Consider the following 27,415-nt stretch of genomic DNA (forward strand, 5'->3'; position numbering starts at 1 on the left):
AGTTTACGTTGTAATTGTTTTCTTACTTCACATCCTTTATAGCTGGCTGGGTGGTTTCCGTTACAGTTATAGCATTTAACTTCTTCTATTTTTCCAGAATATGGGCAGTGTATAGTTAAGTGGTTTTTTGCGCACTTGACGCAAGCTGGGCTTCTGTTGCAATAATTTTTAGTGTGTCCGTATTGTTGACACCGCATGCATTGAGGTATATCTTTTTTGTGTCGTGGTGGTTCCACTGTTACTATTGTGTTTAGTATTTGTTTGATATCATATATTTCCTTGTTGTTGTTTCTGGGTTCCAGTTCTATTAAGAATAGTGGTAATGGTTGTTTTGTGTCGAATCTTGTTATATTGTTTATTGTTCTTGTTTGATGACCAATTTTTGCTTACTCATCGCTTAGTTTATGTATGTTCGTTTTAGGATGCAATCCTCTTATGACAATTTTATAGCTCCTTTCAGTTTTTAGCTGATACGTGTGGTAAATAGCATTTTTTTCTTTTAATGCTTTTATAACTTTCCTAAATGTTTCTGGGGTGTTTGTTTGAATTTTTACTTGTTCCAGTTTTGTTTGCTTTATTGTGTAGTTGTTTTTCTCGTCTAGATTATTTAGTAGATCGATGAGCGGGTCTATTATTTGGGCCTCAACAAAAATTGGTGGTGGTTTTGTAATATGATTTGTTTGGATTGTGGTTTTATTTATGGGGTCAGCGTCTGTTTCTTCTGTTAGTGAGCTGAAGGAGTTGCTTAATGGTAATTCTTGCAGCCATCGCTGCTTTTCTGTAGCTGGGTTTCCTATGGCACTTATGTCTGGAGTTGTTTTGCGTTTTTTGCTAGCCTTCGCTAGCTTCCAGCTTTCGTCCTGATAGTATCTTTCATAATCTGGATTGCTCTCTTCCTGTCCCCGCTGATCTTTTGTTTCTTCTGTCTCCATCTTAATTTGTTTGTTTTTTATATAATATGTTTCTCCCTTTGTTGCTATGTTTATAGTTGGTATCTGCATTGCTATTTTATTTCCTCCTCACTATCACTTTGCAGCACTATTACTTTGAAGCACTTTTTCCCTATTCACTTATACCTGGACAGGACGACCGTCTAGACACGTCCGTCCTCTTCGGCTGCCCGAGCAGGAGTGACCACCCACTTCATTTATCTCTTACGAAAATGTACGAAAATGGCTCGATGACTGGTTTGCCTCAAAATAGCGACAGTTTTTTTTGGCGTGGCATCCACCAATTGCCAGGCAGGTAGGAAAAATGTATAGCTAGCGATGGGCAATACTTCGAATAAAATATTTTTAATCATTTTCATACAATAAATGTGTATTTTCTATACAAAAATTCTGGTTTCATATTTACATACCTGGTAATCTATTTTATAAAGAAAAAATTATTTGAATATAAATGTATGCAAAAGTAAACAAAAAAGGTTTAGGTAAAATGTACATGTAAATTTATTGTACATAAAATTTATTATTTGAATACAAACGTATGTAGAAGTAAACAGAGAAGGTTTAGATAAAATGTAGATGTAAATTTATTGTAAATAAAATTTAACGATCTCCAATTTGCTTTGTTTATAAGATCTAATAATACATAAATTATGCAAGAAACATAGGATACCTACGAATAACTTTAATAAAAGTATTGACATTAAATTGATATTTCCACAGATTTGATCTAATATTACAAGTATTTTTTTAAATTATTTAGAGACAGGAAAAATATGTGACATATTAACAAAAAGATAAACTTAAAACCTTTGCGCTGTTATTCCAATTAGAGTTTAAAATAACAGGAAACCTCTAGCATAAAATTGTGACGTTAATTGTCTGTTTCATTTTTCGTTCCTAAAAGAGCTATTCGAATGAATTTTTTCTCGACATATTATAAATAGAAACGTTAAATGTTTACCGCGAAAAATGGTGGAAGAAATTAGATTCTTGACAGCGCTTCATTATGTGCATCACGTCGCTGAACTTGTTTTAAAAGTACTTCTCATTCTCCGAAATAAAAATATAGTATTTTTATGTAAAAATGTCTTTATATGGTCTTCTTTATAATATTCTTTAAAAAGTACTTATTTAATGTCTTGTCTTACGAATAATTACACACATGAATTATATTTCAACACATTCACAAACAAACATAATTAAGAAATCAACTTTATAGTTATGTATATTCGCCTCTTTAGTTTTATTTTTATAAATTATATGTTACAATTATAATTAGGTAGTTTAGACGCCAGTATTGTAGTAGTGAATGTTTTTGAATGTTGATTTTAACATTTAATTATTTGCGAATGATGTTATATTTAATATGTTAATGATTTATATTTGCTGATAATTATTATAATTTGAATATGACTTACACATTTCATAAATATTTTATATTCAATGAGTGTGTCATAAAATTAAACGAAAATCATATTTTTAATTTCCTGCCATTACAATTTACCAATCTATAAATTCTTTTTATTCTTAAGATATTAATTATTTTACTAACAATTTATTTTTACTATTTTTCGTAAATAACTCATTTATATTACAATTCGGTTATCTGATCATTTTCTCCGCGCTGTTAGTACAACAATATTAAAGCCAGATTTACACTAGCATATCCAAACGCATTAAGGGATACGGATAACAGAAACGCGATCCATTGTTATTCGACGTTGCATCACGATATTAGTTCGGTGTAAATGGTGAACGAATCCATCAAGATTCACGTCTACCGCTTGGATATGGACGAAGACCTATCAAAAAAGTAAATGTTCTCGAAATGCTATGGTAACGTGAAAAATATTCGTGAAATGATAGAGAAGTAAAGATGAAGATAGATTGGCATACGATAAAGAAGAAAAAGAAAGAGAGGAAAAGTTTAAAAATTGATATGAAAAAAAAGCATAAACTGTTGAAATGACTCCGAAAGAACAAAATTGATCAAGAACCTTCAAATAATACAGTTGCAACTAGATATCCCTTAATACATTACGATGTAAATTGTGAAATAATGCCTAAAAGTTACGTCAACTTAATATTATTGAAAAACATATATGATTTAAGATTAAGATACACTGCCCTGTCTATATAGGCGCGTTATACAGTACCGTACTAAAATTCACTATGCAAATACAATAAAAGACTCAAACAAGATTTCCATGATTAGAAAAGAGGTATATTTTAGTACGTTGCTGTAAGTACTTCAATTTCTTTAAACTGTATATAAAATCGTGTATCTAAATTTTTTTTTTTTACAAGTACCTTACAATCAATTTTCGCATGGAGAATTTTGAGTAAGTTTCTCTGGCGTGGCGCAGTGACATGGCTAATTATTCCTAATAAGTTTATTTCTAGCTGAATTTAGTGCTTAGGTCTTACGGATAGTGTTTTCTTAGCCTGCGGATCTGGACCGACGTATTAAGTAATTTAGTAATTAGGGGATTTCGATGTTTGTTAACTCTTTTGATATATCTATTACTACATTTTGTTATTTTTTCTTTGACTATGGGTATCTTGAGGTCGCGATGTATTGCTTCGTTGGTAACATACCAGAGTGCATTTATTAGGGATCTTAGCGTTTTCGATTGGAAGCGTTGAAGTATTTCAATGTCGGAATTACTTGCTGTTCCCCATAGTTGGATTCCGTAGGTCCAGACAGGTTTTATTATGGTCTTATAGAGCATAATCTTGTTCTGCGTGCTTAGGTTGGAGCGACGGCCAGTGAGCCAATAAAATTTTTTGAGTTTGTCCCTGAGTTGTTTAGATTTGTCTTCGATATGTTGTTTCCATGTTAATCTCCTGTCCAGAGTCATGCTCAGGTATCTGATGTATCTAAATGAAAGAAGAAATAATAACGAATAAGATATTAAACATATCCGTGAAATCTTTTTTTTATAGTCACAATGTTCAAAAGCTAAATTTAATAACGTAAATTAATAAGAAAAATTCTAAGAAAGATATTGAGTTCATGCAGGTCCTTAATGGGTCAATATCGAAGCGTGACTTTATATTTTTACGTCTCTAAAAGAACGTAACATACGTATTTAGCGACATATCATTATAGAAACTAGAAATTTAGTTGTGATAAGATTAACAATGTAATTCATATACTTATATGCATAAATGTAAAAAATGCTTTTCAAATGAAATTTTTTTTTATATTTACAAGTACTTTACAATCAATTCTCGCATTGAGAATTTTGAATAAGTTTCTCTGGCGTGGCGCAGTGACATGGCTAATTATTTATAATAAGTTTATTTCTAGCTGAATCTAGTGCTTAGGTTTAACGGATAGTGTTTCCTTAGCCTCAATATCCCAGATGACGGAAGTATTCTGTAGGACCCAGACGCTATTATTTAATATTATCAGAATCTGTTCTTATAACCGCAGCGCAGATTTAACATTCTAATGTCAAACGAAATTTTATTTAACGGAAAGATCGATCTCCACTCGATACCGATCGTACGCAACCTAATGTAATGGGGTTCCGTTTAACATTCTTCTAAAGGATCTTGCGAACCGAGGAATCATCGTCACTGTGAGGTGGCATCATGAGTACGATACACTAACACTGATACATGGATCTGTGCATGTAACTGGCACGCTTACAAGGTAATTATTCGGAATCAGGTGCAACCTAGTGATAACCACGTGCAGTTTTTGTTTCTGAGTTATACACAAAAGTATGTTTGGCAGTATATATAAATAATAATAGATGGTAGGAATCGTATTTACGATACATTTACAAAATGGAATGAAATAAAAATTAAGTCATATTAGCGTTACCGGGCGCCTCACGGCAAAGTGTGGAGGCTGCATATTAATCTACGCAATCTGTAACCAACTGATTTATCTTTCTTTATCTACATTAAGGATAGGTAATTAGAATCAACGAATTAAGTTTAGGTTGGGCTACAGAAAAATGCAGCCACCTATATGTCAGAATAAAGTGTAATGGAAATTCAACTCAATTCAAGTTTTTTGTGAATATCGTGGAAACTAAAGCTGAGCGATGGTAACATGTATAGATAAATGAAATTTTTTAATCTAATTTTGACCTCTGGTCTGATCTCAGATAACTATGTACATATAGTTAATAGATGATGAAAGTAATAATTAATATTAATTCTTACGAATAAAGAAATAAAACTATTCCTGCAAAAACACCTGAGTTCGGTAATTTCAGCCGTGTCCATTTAACATTGGAATATTAGAGCAATTGAAATATATGTTTCTACATAGTTGCATACTAGAAGCATACATAGAGATCTTAAATAGTCAATAAGAAAAGAGAGCGTAAAATATAAAAGAAAGTGAAAAAGAAGAAAAGAAAGAAAGAAGGCAAATAGATATAGAATAGATATAGAAAAGGAAAGAAGCAGAGAGAGGAAAGAGACAGAGCATAAATGAATAAGAGCTATTAGGTGCGTTCTTTACGCAAAAACTCATATCCAACGCGTCGACATTGAAGCTTGTTATCAATTATATTCTGTCTGCGGAACATCATTCATTTGTTAACCAATTTAGCTTCGATTAAGTGATGATATAGCACTTAAATCTGAAGACAGGTTATCTGACGGAATTCTAAAATAACAATTTCACGCTGATGTGATTTTCATGCAAAAATACTGGAGGAAGTGCTCGGTTCGTCGGCTTTTGCGCGTTTTTCATTTGCGTGCAACGCGTGGTCTTCTTTCTTTTTTACTTCTATTCCGTTTCGTTGGTATATTGTTATTTCCATTTGACAATTAAACTATCACGAGTTGCTCTCGAGAGTTTTTCTCGCAAGTGGATATTGCGTTTGAGAGTGACTGTCCGGGAGAATCGTCCAACTGTCCAAGAGAACGATGACTTGTAGCTTGTTCTCAGATCATACATGTTATCTACTATGTATGACTATCGGAGAACTATCTTCACAATTCGAAACAGTTTCATATTCTGAAAATGGTTACCGCGAGAGTTGGTTACAAGCATGATGTCCCGAATCGAAGGACCAAACGTTCCCTTTAATTGTTTTTGCCTTGTAGAATGTAGAAATCATGAAAAGAAAATAAAGTTTTTAACAAAATTAGGCCAAAGTTTGAATACACCGTAGAAGAAATTGAACGAAAAATTTATAATTTGAGAAGGCAGATAAGTGCAGTAGGGTAAAATAAATAAAACTAAATATATAACTTATTGGAATATACAAATTACAGATGTCACAGGAATTAAAAAGAAAAAGCAAAGAAGTAGAGCGACAGTGGAGGTAATAGAATAGGAACTCCAAACTAGCCTTATTTTAGCCTTTGAAATTTTTAATTCCAACTTTAGCAGTAAACGTCACTAAATTGTCACATATACAGAAAACACATACAATTGGTCCCATTATACACTGAACTTCTGTTACATTCATTTATACAAAATTATACTTTATTCAGCATCTTCAAACCGAAGTTCTTTCGTAAGTAATGATATTTTATTAAAATATATTCGTCCATAGCCTACAGTGAATTCATTCAGTAACGTTTCTTTTTCTAAAATATCGTAGACATGCAAATCTCTGAGTTCTTACACATTCATAATCACAGTGTCACTTCGTTTATAACTTAACCCCTTAACTTACGATTTACGTTCGAGAATTTTTACCTTCGAGCCATTCGCACGACTTGTGTAGTACGATGATCCGTACTATGCCCGTAATATTTACTTTTGGTCCGATCATCTACTACGGGCTATGCCCATAGCTGTAGGTTAACACGTTGACTGCCACGACACCCGTATTCGGGTGTCAGCAAAGTTTCTGGTCGGGCCACGTAACCCATATTCGGGTATCGCTTATTCGACTACTTACGAAGGATCGTCGTAGGTATTTGAAAAGATATTCCATAATAATAAAACTGTTGAATTGTTATAAAAGTAATACGAAAATGGTTTATTAAAAAGTTATTTAGAATGTAAAACTTTAAAGCATTCTATACATAACTGAGGTTGGTCGGGACAATTTGGACAATAAGTTGTTGTTTTCTTCAAATTCTTTTGTGCCTTTGTTCGGTCCATTCGACGTTTTTTATTTGCATAACATAGTTTGCATTGCATAGATTTTTGTATTTTCAGACAACCCTAATAATTTTGCAATTAATGATTGTCTAAATATTCTAATATTTATATTCTTCCTTGTTGCAATTTTGTAAACCATCAAAGCGTTTACAACAGAAATTCCCAGAAGGAGTTGAATGCCAAGTTTTCTGTACCATTTGATTCCTTTCCTAATTGTGGTGGCAAAAGAAACCATTTGGTCGGAATAATCTATACCACACATTCCTTCATTATATTCAACAACAGCTTTGGTTTTAATGTTGCGAACAAACAAAAGGAGAGATTATTCTTGAGACCACATGAGCGACTCGCATTACTAAAATATCGATGGGAGCACCTGGCAGAGAACGCTTGGTACTGCTGCACGGGTGGCCTGACGGAGATTTCCTTGAAAACACGCGTGGCAGTCAACGTGTTAAAGAGTTAAAAGAAACTACAGACACAGCTCTGACAGATCTATTGGATAACAAGCACTTGGCAAATCTTTTGTTGTCTATCTGAGAAGGTATGTGTTTGTATATGTTACGTACGCTTATGTCTGATATCAATAACACTGCACAGTGACTCATTACGCGCAGAATTAATCTTGGAAACGATTACGTACGACAATTATTAACAATTACCCTGATTCACGAGGAGGAGGAGTGGTTGAATGTACGATGAACAATCAACGACTCCAAAGGTTGTACGATGAGAAGGTTCCGAATTTTCTCCGACTGCCGAGACAAGATTTACGAATGTTTACTACGAATGATTATACGACACGATACGACTGTTACAACGCGATATACGACTGAACGTTATGAATGGTTAACGACACACTCGTCCGCGAACGCGTGTCGAACGTTGGTTGCAATTGAAAGACCGGCACGACTGTTCTCTGATCGTTCACGGGCCAAGCCGCTATTTGACTTTACGAATGCCTGGAGATACTGTTTACAGTTGAAGATCTCGCGCAGGACCGTCTACTGATCATTTCGACTGATGGGACGATTTTATCTCCACGAACGATTGGAGACACTGACGAGTCGAGGGATGCGATTGAAAAGACGATCAACTGATCGTTACGACTGATGGAACCATTCTGTCTCCACGAACGTTTGGAGATGTTGGTGAGTCGAGAGATACAGACGGGACTGCTCTCTCCGAATGCTGAAAGATTGAAATGTTTCTTTCCTCCTCGTCTGGTGGAGAAGATGTTACCATAGATGGGAGAGTATGTGAAATTTTTCTCTCTGAAGTCTGTCTCTAAATTATTCTCATTACACGTCAGGACTGAACCAATCGTTTCGAATGATTATTAGACGAGGCTGATTCTATAACTGATGTTCACAGTTCGACTAAGTCCCCTGCAAAGCCTGAAACGGAAACTCGAAATACACGCGCTGATTGGTTTTCACCGAACGCAGGAAGATGGCCAATTGGCATATTGGCTCACAAGGTGTCACTCGCTACCCTTCCGTGCGTTTGAAGCGCGGAGCACCTTTAGCAGAAAGCGTGTGAGCGATACCTAAAGGAGCGTGAGGCGTCGATGTTATTAGATGAGGGTCGCAGTACTTCTTCTGGGTGGCCCTCGATCGATCGAAGCGTTACAATCTAAGTATCCTTCAGAAATAACCGCGTTTATGACGCACTCAGCTATTGAAACTCCGATGGACACAGAAAACTTAAAAATACTGCTAAGAATATTGAAAAGAATCGTTTTAGCTGCTAAAGTCCCGTTCTCTAAAATAGATTCTTCAGTGGGCGTCATAAATAAACCACGAAAATTACCACGTTTCTGTTCCTCCAGACGGGAGAATGCATGTCCATTAGTAAGTAGACTGTGATATTTTTTGCGACAGCAACTTGTATAAATGCGTAAACCTGTCTACACATGCTGTTGCAACTCACTCTCTGCGATAATTCGTGATAGTGATCTCTGAACTTTCTTCTCAATAAATGTCGAAGGTGACTACATTATTCAAAGTACAAACTGCTGAACAAAGTTTAGTTCTGTTATTTCTGTCGATCAAAATCTTCGCTTGACAGGTTGTCGATGTCTTGCTACGTATATAGTAATTACTTTAAAAAAGAAAAAAAAGAGGGAAAGTCGAGTGAGAAGTTAGATATTGAAAAGTTGTGAGCTCGATGTTCATGAAACCCTATTATCCGAATTGAGAATAGTAAATCCTATAATACTCAATAATTTCTTACATATAAGTACAAATTATTTTGAGTATCTTTCGGAACTTGTAGAACATCTGATAACGAAAAGTAATACAAAAATGTATCGTGCTCTCTCAGTAGGAGAACGACTGTATGTAACACTGAAACTTTTGGCAACAGGTATTTATAAAGTAATTAAAAATTAAGTGAAACGTACTTATATTAAAAAAGATATAGTTATATATTATATATGTCGGGTTAACGTTAGATTCATGAGCGTGTAACGAATCTTCATTCGGACCAGCCATCGTTGTTGTACAATAGAGATTATATTTACTGGTATAAATATTGATTTTTACACAGTTTGACAAATAACCGTGGTGATTAAACACTCGAGATGTTAGTGATAATGTTCTTAGGTTCAATAACGAATCCACGGTCAACGGTGTAACTCTCTGTTAAACGTAGAATATATTTTGAAGCACAAAGTAACGTTGCTGTGACGCTCGGTATAATACTGCAAGTAAAGACGATGTGCAAACTCTCCAAGGTGTTCGCAAGAATAAAAGACTGATGGGAATTTTCCTCTCCTTACGATCGCGTTTGCTCGTTGCATATTGGCCGGGGATATCAACAAAATTCCAGCCGCCGTTGCTAGACAGACCCGCGTAGTGCTGACATTGCTCCTGCCCGGGGTTTGATTGTTAATACAACGTGTCCCACAATATTGGCACTTCTCTGTTACGTAAAAACGTTCATCCCGTGACCGTGGCTACGTTCGGCGACCAGTTGTGTCACCTCGAGCCCAAGCCCACCGTCACAAATCTCGGGCAAACATAATAGGATTGAATCATAACAACTATTTCTAAGTTTTATCATTTAAGTATAGCTGTAATAAATAGTCTAGACTAAAGTATTGGGAATCTTCCCAAAAATTCCAAAAGAAAGGCCCCGATGTCCTCTCATCTCCGTCATATATAATATTATTTATAATAAATCCACAGGTTAATTATAATAGGAATTCGTATCTCTTGTATATCTATTTCGTATTCCCGCGTATACGATTGTCCGGATAACATTAGAATGATGTAAGCCTCTTTTTGAGACACTGGAAGATACATATCTGAAAGTTAGTTTTGCTATACGCAGTATAATTTAGATAAATATCTTAAAAATTCAACAAATATAAGGAAAGACACATATCGACTATAAAAGTCAGAATTTCCGAATGTTTCGTCATCAGGATAAAAGTAAAAATCGCTTATTTGAAGTGGAATTTAAGACAAGTGTTTTTTTACTTAATTCTAATGATAAATGTTTAATCGATATATCGTTTTAATTATATCTGTTGTTTTTTTAAGTTTTATCTGTGATTTCTAATGAATATCGGCCACTGTCTCAGATGTGTTCACAACTTTACACACGTCACGAGAATCGCTCTGGCAAAAAACGTCGCGAATTACTTACTTGCTAGTGGACATGCGCCCTGAAAGTTAAAATTTTCGAACTTGCTCCCAAGTGGACACATAATTTGAGAGTATTCTCGAGGGCAACTATGTGAGGAAACTCTAAAATCGATATGTACTTTTATGAAAGGAACTGACAGGATACATCAAGGAAAGAAATAACATTTTTAGCTCCATTGTTGAGAAATAAAATTTACCGGTCTGAAGGATTTGGTAATTTTTTAAAAGGAGCCTTGGGACGACTCATCAGAACGTCATTGTAATCAAAAATTTTTTCTTATTAAATAGTTTGTAAATCAATTTCAATCTTACATAAATTTTTGATAAATTTTAATCACTCATTAAATGTGAGAATAAATTAATTGCCATAATCTTGGTGTTAGTGAATATTTTGTTATAAATTTTGTATAAATAAATTAACAATAAACATTATCCAGTTATTTAGTTTGAAAGCGAAGTAGTTATAAATTCTTTAAAGTAATTGTGAAAGGAATATAATCTTTTTTAACAACCTAATAAATGAATTATTCGTTATATATCTTTGGTAATAAATTGCATTCAATCATAAAATTTGAAAATAAATTAATTATGATTCTGCACCCACTATAGAGGGAATAAAAATATTGCCAAATTTCATTGACACAAATGTTTATCAAAATTCATGGTATCTTTCTCTATTGCATGATATTTCCTCAACAATTATTTTATTGAACTAATAATTAGTTGATTTTCACATGTTGGCTATAAAAAGTTTGATATCCAAATTATAACAAGAGTTATAATAATTGAAACGACCAAAAACTGAAAGTTATCGACATTAATAACGAATACATGCTTTAGTGATTAAAAGTATTTTACTTTTTGAGGACAAAAGTATGTTTCGTTTATAAATACAAAAAATATAATATCGTAGAATACTTCACAAAATAAATTCTTAAAAAAAATATATATATGGATAATATAACATAATATAACGAAGACTATACTAATAATATTGTGAAGTATATTATGAAAATATTAATAAACTAGAAAAGTGACGACTTCAGTAATTTGAAAAACTGATAATTCGGTGGTATTGATCGAGTGCGAAATAATTCTGCTAGCCAAGAACGTGTTAGTGCTACTGTGAGTCATCCAATAAAATTCATTCGTGACAACGAATTAATTCCAACTATTGTTCTTGGAATTCATTGAGCTCTATCCCTACGGTATAGTTAAATTCTTGTCGAAATTTTTCAAGTTCAAAAAAGTGCTATTAAAAATAACCATTAATCTGTTAACTGGGTCATTTCTTAACAAGAAAACTACAACCATGGAATTAAAAGGTGTATGTACACTCAACTTTGGTTTGACTGTTTTTAGTCCTTGGAAATATACTCAGTCTCATGGAAGTATTCGATCGCATATAGACATCTTTTATGAATACATCATATGTTACACGAAACATTTTAAAATTCCATTAGCACTGTTACGAGACTCGTTACCATGATTGTGCATATATATTGATAAAGTGTATAACAGATCTGAAAATGAGATATTTAATCTTTCAAAATTTAATCTTAAACTAGTATTCATCATATTAAGTAATCATGAACACTCAATTATTCATTGTATTAATTAGCCTCAATATTCAATAGAATAATGGCTATTCATGCTATATATTAGTCTTTTATATATATAAAAGATATATATAAAATATACATATATATTTGCAATAAATATTTATAATATAATGTAATCATATACTCATATACTCATCATATACTCATATACTCATCGTATACATCTTCAGATTGATTTAAAATTTTATTAATATTATTATGATAATCATATCCCATTAGAGCACTGAAATTTCAAAATGTCTTATATTAGATGTATGAAAGATTTTCAATCTTTTTTTCAATCTTCCTTTACTTATACATAATATATGCATTGCAAATTAATGTTCGAAATATTTTCCCCCATTTTGCATGACTTCCTGCCACTTACCTGTCAAATTTCGGATTCGGTCACGAAAAGCTGATACTGGACATTATTATATTTCTGCAACATTTTGAAAGTGCTGCCTAGCTAATGAGTGCTGCAGTCCTACGACTTGAATAAGTGATAATTTCTCGGTGTTAAATCTGAAGAGTATGCCACGTGCAGAAGAACTTCCTGGTCCAAGTTACGGATATTCGAGCCACATGCTGCCTATCGCTGTCGCCGCTGCTCAGTGTGCTCAGTGTCGTTTTGTGAAGTTATTGTTACCGATCGATCACGAAGTTGATCTTGAATATATGAGGCAATAATTCTTATTAAAGCTTCTTGTACTTTCCTAATGACTTTTTAGGTTTATTTATTTCTTTCTAAGTGCTCTAATATTTATGAACGGGGGTGTAAAATAATATAATTTATTCTTAAAACTTATTTTCAAAATTTATTGTTAATTGGGGAACACAACTTAAGCTATCATTTGAATTATCAATCTTTCAAACATAATAATTTCTTTATTTGCAAGCCCTCTATCTTTTTATATATATTTTCATTTAAGTTGTTTTCCTCAATTAACAGGTTAATAACACAAAGCAAAGATATTTATAGAATTTTAATACTTGATTATATCCATATATATCATTAATTTAGAACAAACAGAAGTACACAAAAAGAAGAGAAGATATTGAATGAGACAGCATTAGCAGGAGGAAGGAAGAAAGTTATGTGGAAGGAAAGCGAAAAGTTTGTCTTTCATGAATAATTCAGCATCATTAAGAGTTCACATACGAGGACAAGGGATAAATAGAAAAGTTGTTCGACGTTGAATTTTTCCAAGCTTGGTAGTGTCTGGACCGGTTTGTCCTTTTCTTCCTTCTTATTCAAGTAATATCCTGCCATCGTTGTTTCCAGTCCCATGCGTGGTGTCGGCGATGTTTTCATCTCCAGTAAGCTCCCCGTAGCTCTATAGCTTTTTCCATAACGTTAGATAGACGATAGGATGGGATCCAATAAAACGTATCAGGCTAATGTTTGATTAAATTCTATCATAGGACCTGACGGAAATCAATCAATTTAGACAAAAGAAAAATATTAAAGCGGTATGTGTCGATGAATGTATCTGGAGTTTCTCAAAATTGGGTACTTTCACTTAAAATTAGTTTGTGTTATACAGAATATAATGATACTAATATATATCATTCGCGAAATTTTAGTACATTCGTATTTTTGCATTCTATAAAATTGTTATATTTTAGAATTCTATTATACATATATAAATATTTTATATGTTAAAATCGTTTTAAGGAACAAAATTTATCAAGCTCTCTTTTTACAGAGCTACTTGTCATTACAAAATTGTTTATTGAGAAAAACATGTCTCGCCATTTTTACAGCCAAATGTAGAATAATTTCATTTTCTTTTCTAATTCCTTTTTATATAGCTAGTATGATATTTATTGATATACTTCGCATAAAAAAGCAAGATTATATTTTTATTAAAGTGCTACATGTATGCACAAATGTTTTTATGTTTATCTTTTAAATTATTATATACTGAGTATTTCCTAAGACGGTGGAAAACAGCTCAAATCCTATTGCTACAAAAATCTGAAAAAGACTCACATCAAGCCACATCATATAGATTAATTTCGCTTCTACCAACCATATACAAAATTCTAGAAAAAATCCAAAAAAGAAACCTAGCCACCAATTTGGCTTCCGAAGCAAACACGTTAAAACTGAATAAGTGCACAGTTTTGGTAAACCGCGAGAATAAAATGTATTGTACAGCAGCATTTCTTGACATCGAAAAAATCTTTCTATAAAGTCTAGCATCATGATTTATTACGCAAAACATTATACAAAAACAGAAGCTAACTTCCTGCTACTACCTACTGAAATCGTACTTATTCAACAGAAGCTTCATAGTAAAAATTCAAGGGGAAATGTCTAATATCTTCAAGGCAAACGCAGGGGTTCCTCGACCCAGTTTTACTAAAACCAACTCTATGTACCACCTATATTGCAGATATGCCTACTATCTCCAAAACATTTAACATTTGCTAATGATACGGCCACTTTAGCGATCCACGAAAACGCAATAAGAGCATCAAAAATACTTCAAGAAACACTGGATAGGACATGAGAGTATTTTAAAAAGAAATAGAAGAAATAGAAGAAATAGAAGATAAAAGATACCAAAATCGAAAGTAGTAAAATATCTCGGAAGATACCTAGACAAGAGGCTGACATAGAAACACCTTATACAAGAAAAAGATAGAGTAAATAAAAACAAGAAGAATACACATGTATTAGACAGAAAGACACTTGCAGCGAAATTCTGAATTGGAAACACGTTATTAATATACAAAGTTATCATAAAACCCATCTGGACCTAACTGGCAACTAAACTATGCGGAATAACAGGTGATAATTATGAAAACACAATCGATGTAGTCGATAATATTTCGCGCAATTATGAAACTCCGCGGTATGTTCGTAATGATGAGCTCAGAAAAAATTTAGCTATTAAAACAGACAAAGAAGAAATAGAACGCTTTGCAAACAAATACAGGGAAAGACTATCGACTTGAAAATCATTGAAATAGCCTAACTACCAACTTGAACTTATTGAACTGACCAACAATTATTTAACTTTACTACAGCAGACTCAAACAAACAGACGAAACAGATACTGTTCAATGGAACTCTGTTTACTCCTACTACACTATCGATCGAAACGATAGGAAAATTTATCCAATGTTTATACAAACAAACTGTAAGTTTATCTACTACTTTATTCGATATTGAATTTGGTATAGTATATTGTAAATTATCTTTTACTTTTTATTACTATGCATACCATTACACTGCAGGTATTTAGGCGGATTGATATTTTTGTGAATACTGCTACAGGAGCGAAATCTGTATAGAAATCTGTATTATCTAATAAATACTATAAAGAATACTTTGGATATACAGGGTAGTTGGTAACTGGTGGTACAAGCGGAAAGGGGATGATTCTACGCGAAAAAAAGAAGTTGAAAATATAGAATAAAAATTTTTCGTTTGAGGCTTTGTTTTCGAGAAAATCGACTTTGAATTTTCGCTCGGTACGCGTGCACTTTATCACGTCTCGTTCTAACGGATCTCAAACTCCATAATAATAATAATTTCAAACTTTATAAAAAAATAAGTAGTATAGTTAAGTGACGAAATCAGAACATTAAAATTTTGTTGTGATAGTTATTACTACAAAGTGGGAAAAGCTTGACATTTCATATTGAAATCCTATACTGTATGGAATAGTTATTAAAATAAATGATGCAAGAACACGCGATTTGTATGTTTGAAATTTGATTAACGACAGCGTGAATGTGCTCAGTAGTTATTTTGTGGAAAACTTCCTCGTTCGTAAGCTTAGGATAGTAGTCGTCAACATTTTGCCACAGATAGATGTTCTCGTCCTATTCGTCCGGTTACACTATGGTTCAGTCGTCGACGCTAGGCACTGTGACAAGTGGCAACCAACGAGCTGCACGATTCGAGGCTATCCTTCTATGTTCTACACCATAGTAATTAATTTTCCGTCTGAAGAATTCCTTTTTATTCTTCTCTTATTATCTAGACATTTTTCAGACAATCTTCGATTAATACCGTTACTAATTCCTTTGTGAAATGATACGAACAAATTAGAAACAAATTTACATAAAATAAATCAACTATCGCTTCTTTGTAATTAACTTGATAAGTTTCATATATTCCTAAAAGAAGTTTGCAATTTTTATTTGTATATATATGTATTTATGACATATAAATAAAGACTTTCAATTAAACTATATGATCTTTCATGAATAGAATGAAGTTTTATTCTATTTCAAATCTATGAAAAATCTAGAAAAAAAGCTGTCTGATAGCTATTTCTTTTGTAATATTTTATATTAATTATAGAATATTACTAATACTATACATTTTAATACATATGCAAGACTTTTACATACAATATTATTTGCAAATATTGTGGATGATGGAAAAAATAAATCTACAGAATTATTATCAAAAAGATAACTTAAGTAATTTAATCTATATACACATATATAAATATATATTAATACATAAAAATATATAAATATTTATAAATGTATATACATATTGTAATACATTATAATTTACTATAAAGTAATAAAGTTAATAATTTATTAGTTGGTTTATATATTTAAGTTAATTTCTTATAAAATTTTTTATTAAGATGTTTCAGATTTATTGTGTCTGAATAGAATCGAGCTATCGCGGGGAGACGCGGTCGTTAGAATACGCGTCAACGGGAGTCGTAAATTCCCGTTACGATTAGAATAATCGACACCACGAATAGTTCGATCCCCGTATTTCGGTTAGGATAATCGGGGTGGTTAATGCGGTATAACACTGGGAGTCAGAGTTATAATAATGTATATTTCCAACACTTTGTACAATCACACAAAGTAGTAACGCCGTTGAAAAGATATAAACAATTAACAACTTTATCGCACGTAGATAATATAGATGTATACAATATAGAGCAATGCTCTTACAATTGAACTTAGTCTCTTGGTGGACGTAGCACGATATGATACTTAATAGAATAAGCGAATGTTTGGCAATGTCGCGGATCGACTTGAATTGACGTTCTGTTCAGAGTTAGACGTTAGGCGTTAGAAGTTTGACTAATTGGTCAACGCTCTTGCGTTGAGATGGAAGAAGGTTCAGTGTGGGTGTGCCCTTTTGCATGACGAACGCGGATTCGTTGTTCACACTTTTCGTTAAGAAAAGTGAGGGTAACGATCCGCGATGTCGATTGGTTATGCCCTACGCTGATGCTTGAAGGGATGGGTAGAAGGCCTCCTACCATCGTGGTTGATAGGTGACCTTGTTCATGGAAAAGCCTGATTGTTTTATAAGCTAGCTATTCGATTCTTCCCGATGGGTGCGTGTTCGCTTTCTCCGTATTTTTTCAGCGCGCCTAATAAACCCAAGGACCTCTCTAAAAACCAGATGTGCTTCGAAAATATTTTTTGGCTTAAGAAATTCTTCAGGACAAAGGGATTGACTGAAGGCGCCTGTTGATACAATACAGTGACAGCGAAAGAATATATTGGGTCCTTAGGTTTATTGAGGGTCGGAGTGACGTTACGCAGGCCACTAGCTGTCTGGTCGCGAGGGCTGGCATGCAGATGTTTAGGCGACGTAACATCCTCCCCCCGTTGAGAGGGCACCGATCAAAAATCTGGCTGTGGAGTCAGGTGCGTCGTTGGCGAATCTCCTTCGCTCCGTGTGGGTGGTCGGACTCGTCTGGATCTGGGTGAATGGGTAAGGGGACCAATCTTTTGACGCCACGATCCAGGGTAGTAGTTGCCGTCTACACGGTAGCGGTCCGTATGACTCCGTCGACTCCTGGATGGACCTTGATCACGCGGTCCGAAGGCCATTGCATGGATGGTACGTTATCCTCCCTGAGGACTACTACGGTGCCTACTCGGATGTCGTGACTGCCCTTGCTCCATTTATTTCGGATGTTCAGCTCGTTCAGGTATTCTCGATGCCAGCGGCGCCAGAAATGTTGTTTGACCCTTTGAATGTGTTGCCAGCTGGAGAGACGATTGGATGGAGTGTCCCGGAAATCTCGTTCTCGAAAGCTTGTTAGTGCATCTCCGATGAGGAAATGACCGGGAGTAAGGACAAGAAGATCGTTTGGGTCAGATGATATTGGAGTCAGAGGACGGGAGTTGAGGATAGACTCGATTTCAATGATCAGTGTGTTCAAATTTTCGTATGTTAAGAGCTCGTTACCTGCGACACGTCTGAGATGTCGTTTGAAGGACTTCACCGCAGCCTCCCACAGCCCGCCGAAGTGAGGTGAGTTGGGAGGAATGAAGTGCCATTCGATTCGTCGATCGGCTAAAAAGGACTGAATCTTTACCTTATGATCGTCGGACTGCAGGAGGTTTCGGAGCTCTCGTAATTCATTGTTGGCGCCAACGAAGTTGGTGCCGTTGTCAGAATAAATTGTTACACAGAATCCTCGGCGAGCGATGAATCTTCGCAGAGCAGCAATGAAGGCCTCGCTAGTGAGATCGGTGACCAGCTCGAGGTGGACTGCCTTAACTGCAAGGCATACGAAGATTGCTACATATACCTTGATTTTTCGTCGGTTGCGATCCTTTCGTTCCTTGATGTAGAACGGTCCGCAATAATCGATCCCGACGTTGGTAAATGGACGAGATTCCGTTATCCGTGCAGCTGGAAGGTCGCCCATTACGTACTCCACTGGAGGTGGATTGGCTCGGCAGCAACGTACGCACTTCTTCAGCGTGCTCCAAACTTGACTACGGCCGTCGATAGGCCAGTAAGATCTCCTTAAGGCATATAAGGTAGCTTGAGTTCCGGAGTGGAGATTTAGGAGGTGTTCATGCTCGATTATGAGTGCTGTAACTGAGGATTTGGGTAGAATGATTGGGTGTTTCTGAGTGAAGGGCATTGGTGAATGACTGAGTCGGCCTCCGACTCGCAATATCTCGTCCTTGTCCAGAAATGGATTGAGTCGTTGCAGCTTCCCCTTCACTGCAGCATTTCGATCTGTGCGGAGAGTACGTATTTCATCTGGAAAATAACAGAGTTGTAACAATTTGACCAATTTGTTATGCGCATTGGTTAAAACATGTGTGGTTAGAGGTCCCCCCCGATCCTGTTTTTGCCTCCATCGAAGGCAACGAGCGGCAATTCTTATCAGCTTGGGCCAAGAAGAATATCTCTCCAGTAGACTGTGGTCAGGCGGAGTCACGGACAGACATGTTGCCTTCTTTTGCTCTGGTATTTCAGCTAATGGTACTGGGTTCCACGACGGCCAGTATTTTTCAGGTTGTTGGAGCCATTCTGGTCCATGTTGCCAAATGGTTGATCGCAGGAAGTCTTGGGGTGATTGGCCTCGAGATATGAGATCTGCAGGGTTATCGGTAGTGGGAATGTGGGAATGGTTGGCGACGAAGGTTTTCAGCGTATGGGGTGATGTATTAATCCAATGTAGAACGATTGTAGAATCAGTCCAGTAAACGGTCCGAGAAATGTTGCTTGGTAACGCTTGAAGGACTGTAGTGGCCAATGATGCGAGAAGAAGTGCTCCACTCAGTTCCAGCCTTGGAATGGTTTGTGATTTGAGTGGACCTTGCAGTGAGGAGTCGTGTCCAAACATGACCATCCGGAGCGATGGTGCGAAGGTAGACGCATGCCCCATACGCCCTTTCGCTGGCGTCGCAGAATCCGTGTAATTCAATTTCCGCTGCAGTCTTGATTATAGTTTTACGTGGAAACTTCACGTTATTTAGCAAAGGTAGCTGTGAATAATATTTGCTCCATTCTGTGTGTACGTCAGCCGGAAGAGATTCGTCCCAGTCAAGTTTTAAAGTCCAAAGTCGTTGGAGCAACATCTTAGCGCGAACGATCACTGGTGCCAGTAATCCAAGAGGGTCGTAGATCTTGGCAATTTCGGAGCTGATTGTTCTCTTCGTAATTCGAGAGGCGGTAGGATTGATTTTGACGGAATATAGGATCGAATCGTCAAAGGAATTCCAAACAACACCCAGAGTTTTGAAAGTTTGCGATTCGCCTAGTAGCAGCTTATCGTTTATGTCCTGCTCGGAAAGTCCTCGTAGCAGTTCCCGGTCGTTCGCTGCCCATTTTCGGATGTTTAAGCCGGCTAACTTAAGCAATTCTATGAGCTCCGTCCTCAGTGATTGTGCCTCGTTCTTTGTATCGGCTCCTGTGAGAACATCGTCGACGTAGAAGTCTCGCTGTAAGACCATCGCTGCTCGTGGGTATCGATGTCCCTCGTCGTCTGCCAGTTGTTTGAGGCACCGAATGGCTAGATAGGGGGCCGCTGACAGCCCGAATGTCACTGTGTTAAGTTGATAGGTGTCAACTTCTCCGTCAGAGTTGCGCCACAAGATTTGTTGGAATTTCCGATCCTCTGGACGCACAAGAAATTGTCGATACATCTTTTCGACATCGCCTGTAATGACATACTGATGAAAACGAAATCTTAAAAGGATAAGAAATATGTCGTCTTGTAGTTTCGGTCCCGTATGAAGTACGTCGTTTAATGAAACTCCGGTGGTGGTTGGTGCAGATCCGTCAAACACAACTCGGAGTTTTGTAGTCCGGCTGGATTCTTTGATCACGCCGTGATGTGGCAGAAAATGTCCGTCGTCCGTGCAGTGGTCCGTGGTGATCTTCGTCATATGTCCTAATTCCAAGTATTCTTGTATTACGGCGTGATAGTCGGCTTCGAATTGTTTGTCTCGTTGGAATCGACGGCAGAGGGAAGTGAGTCGCTTCATTGCCATGGCTTTCGAAGATCCAAGCGGAGAAGTTGTTTCGTTGAATGGGAGAGCGACAACGTATCGCCCTTCGTTGTTGCGTTGAACGTGATTTCGAAAGTGCTCCTCGCACTGTCGTTCCACTTCCGAAATTCGTGCGGTGGGCGGTCCCTCGTCGATTTCCCAAAAACGGGCGAGGTCCGCCTGTAAAGCCGTCGTGGAGGTGTGAAATGCGTATGCTAATGATTGTGAGGTTGGGCTCCCCCCGATGACCCATCCGAATCTCGTCTTTTGCAGACGCAAGTCGGGCCCGTTTGCTTGACTGATATCAAGTTGGCCGACACAGAGTGATGCTAGTGTTGGTCCGGCGCTCAACAATATTTCGATCGGAGCAGGTCTATGGAATCTTGGATCGGCTAATTGGAGATTCCTAGGTATCTGTATCGTTGAGCGATCTACGGGTTGGTTTGGGACCCAAGACGCGATAGTCGGTATGATCAGAAACGTCAAGTTGCGTTCGTATGTGCCGTCAATAGAGGTGATCGTGGCCGTGATGTAGCGTTTCGAGGTCGTCGATAACGTATTGAGTGCTCCGATTGGGACCGAACATCTCCGTTGATTGAGTTTTAATGAGTTAGCGAGCCTTTCGGTGATAAAGTTCATGCTAGAGCCGGTATCTAGCAGAGCTCTACAACGAACTGGTTGAATTTCATTATTCAAGATGTTGACCTGCTCTGTGACTAACAAGTCGTGTTGCAATGGTTCAAAAGGAAGGTCGATGAGTCCGTTTTCTGTGGTTCGGTCCCTAACAGGCTCGTCTGATAACGTCATTGTTTTCCTTGTCGTTTATGACTGGACGATATGGTCGATCCCGATGCCGCCGATCGCGGTAACCGAGATTCGCGTTTCGGGGATGTTCGCGGAGACGTTCGGGGAGACTCACGGCGAGAATCTCGACGAGACACTCGGGGAGACGTTCGGGGAGACGTTCGGGCAGACTCTCGGCGAGACTCTCGGCGAGAATCTCGGCGAGAATCTCGGCGAGACGCTCGGGGAGACGAAGATGAGCGTCTCGAACGATGTGACGAACGCGGGGACGGTGAATTGGGCGAAGATCGACCGCTGGATGATCGGTCGCTCGACGATCGACCGCTCGATGTTCGGTCGACACGTGTTCGTGTTTTGCTATGCCCCTGGTCTTGATGCAGATACGTGTGATGTCGCTGTCTACAGATGCGACATGATCCCGCGGAGCATTGAGTGAGAGCGTGTCCCTTGCCTAAACAATTGGTACAGAGCGACGCCCTTTTGGCGATTTCCAGGCGTTCTTTGGGCGGCTTCGTTTTGAAGACATGGCAATTCCATAATTCGTGTTGTCCGTGGCAGTTCGGACACAACAACGTATTATGTGTAGTTACGAATGTATAGCTTCGCGGCGCGTCCTGTCGCCGACGGTCGTGTTGATCGGACGCCCCTTTTTTGACGGTCGATGATGAACACGCTCTATCGCTATTCGTCCGTGTTTTCAGAAAATCTACTAAATGCGTATATGGCGGCAATTTCTTGTCCGGTAGGGTATGTTGCCATTTGCGAACGACGGCTGAGGGTAACTTCGACGTGACAAGCTTTATGAGAATGGCGTTTGACGTGACTGGGTCCCCGAGTCTTTCTAACGCTTGGAGATGTACTTTGACTGTCTCGATAAGATCGTCTATAGCTTCGGGTGTTTCTTTAGTTATTTTGGGATAGTCGAAAATCAAGTCCCAGTGACGCATGCAGATCTGACGGTGGCAGTCGAATTTTTCCCTAAGAGCGTCCATGGCGATTGCGTAATTTGCGTCGGTGATGGCTAATGACTGTATGCTTCGCGCGGCCCAGCCAGTCAGGGCTGTTCGGAGATGATGAAATTTCTGAACCGGTGCTAAATTTTCATTTCTATCTATCGCTGATGAGAAGGCATCGTAAAACGACTGCCAATCCTCGAGGGCGCCATCAAATGTAGGTATGCGAACCTCCGGTAGTTTAAGCGACGCGGACTCGCGGCCGACGGCTGATTCGCCGCTTGTCGATTGTGACGGCGTACTTCGTCGTGTATTGATTAATTGTTTGGCTACTCGGCATTGCAGTCTTTCGTATTCTTCCGCTAGCTCACTGCCGCGCGCGATCTCTCCCTCGTCTAAAGTTACGATCTGGTGTTGTAATGCACGGATTTCCTTCTCGCAGGTTTCTAGACGTTCTTTTATTTGAAGCAAGTCGATCTCGTCCGGACAGCCTGATTGTTCGATGTCGTCCAGTTTTTTTGCGAGGCGTATAAACTGGGCGCTACAGTAGCCCCGGCGACGACGCAAGTTGGCGAGCTCGTCTCCGGTTGCCATTATTTTTTATGTAATTGATAGTGAAATCGTTTGGACTTACTTCTGTTGGCGATTGTCCACCTTGCGGTAGGAGGATGTGTGGTTGCGTTTCAACCACCGAATTATACCTCTTCAAAAGTGCCGACCCTTAACGTTACTGACCTCGCTGGGGTGGTAACGCTTCCGCCGCTGGTTGTGTTGGACTCACGTGGCACTGTATGGTAGTGGGTGTCACTGGCGTGCACTCTTCACTTGACACTGAATCCGGCTCGAAGGACCATGAATAGAATCGAGCTATCGCGGGGAAACGCGGTCGTTAGAATACGCGTCAACGGGAGTCGTAAATTCTCGTTACGATTAGAATAATCGACACCACGAATAGTTCGATCCCCGTATTTCGGTTAGGATAATCGGGGTGGTTAATGCGGTATAACACTGGGAGTCAGAGTTATAATAATGTATATTTCCAACACTTTGTACAATCACACAAAGTAGTAACGCCGTTGAAAAGATATAAACAATTAACAACTTTATCGCACGTAGATAATATAGATGTATACAATATAGAGCAATGCTCTTACAATTGAACTTAGTCTCTTGGTGGACGTAGCACGATATGATACTTAATAGAATAAGCGAATGTTTGGCAATGTCGCGGATCGACTTGAATTGACGTTCTGTTCAGAGTTAGACGTTAGGCGTTAGAAGTTTGACTAATTGGTCGCTCTTGCGTTGAGATGGAAGAAGGTTCAGTGTGGGTGTGCCCTTTTGCATGACGAACGCGGATTCGTTGTTCACACTTTTCGTTAAGAAAATGTCGCGATGTCGATTGGTTATGCCCTACGCTGATGCTTGAAGGGATGGGTAGAAGGCCTCCTACCATCGTGGTTGATAGGTGACCTTGTTCATGGAAAAGCCTGATTGTTTTATAAGCTAGCTATTCGATTCTTCCCGATGGGTGCGTGTTCGCTTTCTCCGTATTTTTTCAGCGCGCCTAATAAACCCAAGGACCTCTCTAAAAACCAGATGTGCTTCGAAAATATTTTTTGGCTTAAGAAATTCTTCAGGACAAAGGGATTGACTGAAGGCGCCTGTTGATACAATACAGTGACAGCGAAAGAATATATTGGGTCCTTAGGTTTATTGAGGGTCGGAGTGACGTTACGCAGGCCACTAGCTGTCCGGTCGCGAGGGCTGGCATGCAGATGTTTAGGCGACGTAACAATGTCTAAATGGATTTTGAAATTCTGTTTATCTTATTAAGAAACATTATTTTCGTAAATGATTTCTCCACAGTAATCATATAAAAATTATTATTAATTACGTTATGTATTTGCATAGTATTATATTCCAGAAATAATTCATGAAAACTGTACATATATATGTATCTACCCTTCAAAAATAAAATCCGATTATATAGGCTAACCAAGACTATTATTATAAAGCATTCTTTGTACAACTATTTAAAAGCATTAACCGCATTGTTTAAAAATTCCAATCTTTCAACAAACAGAAAGTGCTTGTTTAACTCGCAAACCTTCCACTAATTTGCTTTACTAACCGTTTTCTATTGTTCAGCATTCCTCCGTTCTACAAACCAGAGTTCCAATATTGCTTCGAATCGATCTTTTCATTGCATCGAATAGTCGTGCTAAATTTTGTAAAAAACCATTCGTATGAAACTCTGTGAATACGCGTAGCAACAATTAAGTGTAAAAATGTTAGCGAGAATTAACGTTTCATTATTTGCACGCTTCCATATTTCCACAGTATGATGAATGAATATTTTCATATATTTCGTGGAAACAATGAAATCGGAAAATGATGTTAGTTTTAATTGCATTAAAAGCGTACGAGAGTGTCGGTGAAATAATGGTCTAATAACATTGAAAGCTCTTGTTATTTTGTAATATATGCTCATGCGAGCGCAAGAGCCATGAACTTCTGATCGGCGGAACGAAGATAGAAGTGTATTTTCATACCTTGTATACTGTAGGAATTTTTATTTAGACCAGTTCCGGAAAGGTGGAAAGAGGTTAGGTTGTAAAACGATTTCTCACACAAATAGAGCTATAAGTAAATACATCAAAGTTGTTCTTAGAATATAAAGTTCAATACAATACTGCAGTTTAACGATACAGAAGATGTAACAATATAATTTAAGGACACGAAACTGTCAATATCAATGAAGAAGCTTCCTGAAGAGGGACATTACAGGTTATGTATATCTTATATATATGTAAATCTTTTATGTACAATGATGTATAAACAAAATATATATATTTATATCTAACTTCTTTACGTAATTACAACAGCAAATCTAACCAAACAACATAAAATACGTATCTCTATATAAAACTGCTGAAATCAATTAAAGATAAACAAAATTAAAGATCTTGTTCGCAGTATTGTGAATTAACTTATTGAAGTAAGCATTAAAACAGTCACTACATCAGAATGTATTATAACCTATAAACTATTAATTGAAGAGCTTTCTCAAAGGATTCTATACACCTATATGTTGGAACCCGAACTGACTAACGTAGTATATGCCATACCTAAACCGTAAAGGGGAAAGCGAACTAGAGGAGAGTGTGTTCAGAGAGTGTGTGAACAACGTGCAACGAAGAACGTGCAGTTATCTTGCCTCGTGTACAATTATTATTTCTATTTACTAAAAATATTTATACCTTTTTTTTACACCTTTACGCTTGATTAATTAGTCATCATTATATTAGCCATCATTATATTAAATACATATATGAATATCAAATGCAGCTTTTAATCAAATAATTGAATTGTTATGAAATTTTCATGTTCTTTGTAGATTTAGAAAAACAGAGTTCCATTCTATAATTCCATTATAATTATCAATTAAAATGTAGCTAGTATTAAAAATGTACTACAGAAACTTTCTATGGATCAATTGATCATTTTGTTTTATAAATCTTTCTCTGAGGTAGCTCTTCAGCTGTAAATATTAGAGAAGTTTAATTTTAGATATAAGAAAGTTATGTATACGTTTGATTCTGAGAGAAACGATAACAAATTAATTGCATACACATCGCTGTCTATGATCAATTCATTTTATTAGGATGACGATATTCATAGGACTCCTAGTTCTCTTGTCTTAATTTAGGAATCAGTATATATTGAACAGATAGTACTTAATTAAGCAGTTGCAAAACACAAGAATATGTCTATATTCGATCAATCATGTTATATGAATTTAAGAAAGACGTAAATAAATCATTGGTGTGAAAAACATTTACTATACTTATATTTTTGTACTTGAGGTTGATATTGTACTACGCTTGACGTTTCGAAGTAATTCTTAATATGACGTTTTAAAAAAAATAAAAGACTATTTATACAGTATATCCCTCCTATCGATCTTTTTCCACAAAATGGTCTGAGAAGTTAAAGAGTATAAAAAAACAAGTTCGCAATGTAATGGATAACAATTTTGTCTTTCAACGCTTTCAAATGAGATTAACAATTAATATAAATATCGTCAATTTCTTTTTATTCTTCCGATTATATTGTTATTTATTAATTATCATAGATTAATAATTATAGATTAACTATTATTGTTTCGAATGTTTGTCATAATTGTTTAATAAAGTATTTACGAATCTATATTTATAACATCTTTTTCTTGTTTTTACTTATAAAATATTAATGTAGTATACTAATACACGTATGAGATGTATGCAGTTTGCTATGAAAATTTTCGTACTTTTTATAAAAAGTCAATTTTTATTAAAATTAAATGCTGTAAAATTCCATTGTAAGATTAATATATATATATACCATGTCAAAGTAACGAAAACTCTGTTCTTTTATTTATATGAAATAATGTTTATATTTGCATAAACAATTATTTTTTATTTGTATGTTAAGAAATAAATATTTTATTATACCTCATTATTATACAATTTATTTAAGTAAAAATAACCTTGTTGTAAGATGTACAAGTATTTTTAATCTGTTTGATAAGTAAATATAAATACATATAATTACTGATACAATACATTACATAACAATT

General features: G+C 36.5%; 1 protein-coding gene and 2 long non-coding RNA genes across 12 annotated transcripts in view; 1 reads left to right on the top strand and 2 right to left on the bottom strand.

The window, feature by feature from the left end:
* The window catches only part of LOC126918090 (uncharacterized), a 702,612-nt gene that overhangs the window by 481,202 nt on the left and 193,995 nt on the right, over positions 1-27,415 (bottom strand). The gene's annotated exons all lie outside the window — the stretch shown is intronic.
* The window catches only part of LOC126918032 (uncharacterized), a 319,978-nt gene that overhangs the window by 93,655 nt on the left and 198,908 nt on the right, over positions 1-27,415 (top strand). The window lies entirely within an intron of this gene.
* LOC126918210 (uncharacterized) lies at positions 1,512-25,684 on the bottom strand. 3 transcript variants are annotated; one of them, XR_007711268.1, is made up of 4 exons: positions 25,350-25,684; positions 13,455-13,635; positions 12,681-12,961; positions 2,409-3,830 (listed from the first exon to the last, which is right to left on the bottom strand). It is a non-coding gene; the product is annotated as an uncharacterized LOC126918210 (long non-coding RNA). The 3 variants fall into 3 exon arrangements; XR_007711266.1 differs by lacking the exon at positions 25,350-25,684 and having other exon boundaries at positions 1,512-3,830; positions 13,455-14,801; XR_007711267.1 differs by lacking the exons at positions 2,409-3,830; positions 25,350-25,684 and adding an exon at positions 9,578-12,214 and having other exon boundaries at positions 13,455-14,801.

This window comes from Bombus affinis, chromosome 1 (assembly GCF_024516045.1).
Source record: "Bombus affinis isolate iyBomAffi1 chromosome 1, iyBomAffi1.2, whole genome shotgun sequence".
Lineage (NCBI taxonomy): Eukaryota > Metazoa > Arthropoda > Insecta > Hymenoptera > Apidae > Bombus > Bombus affinis.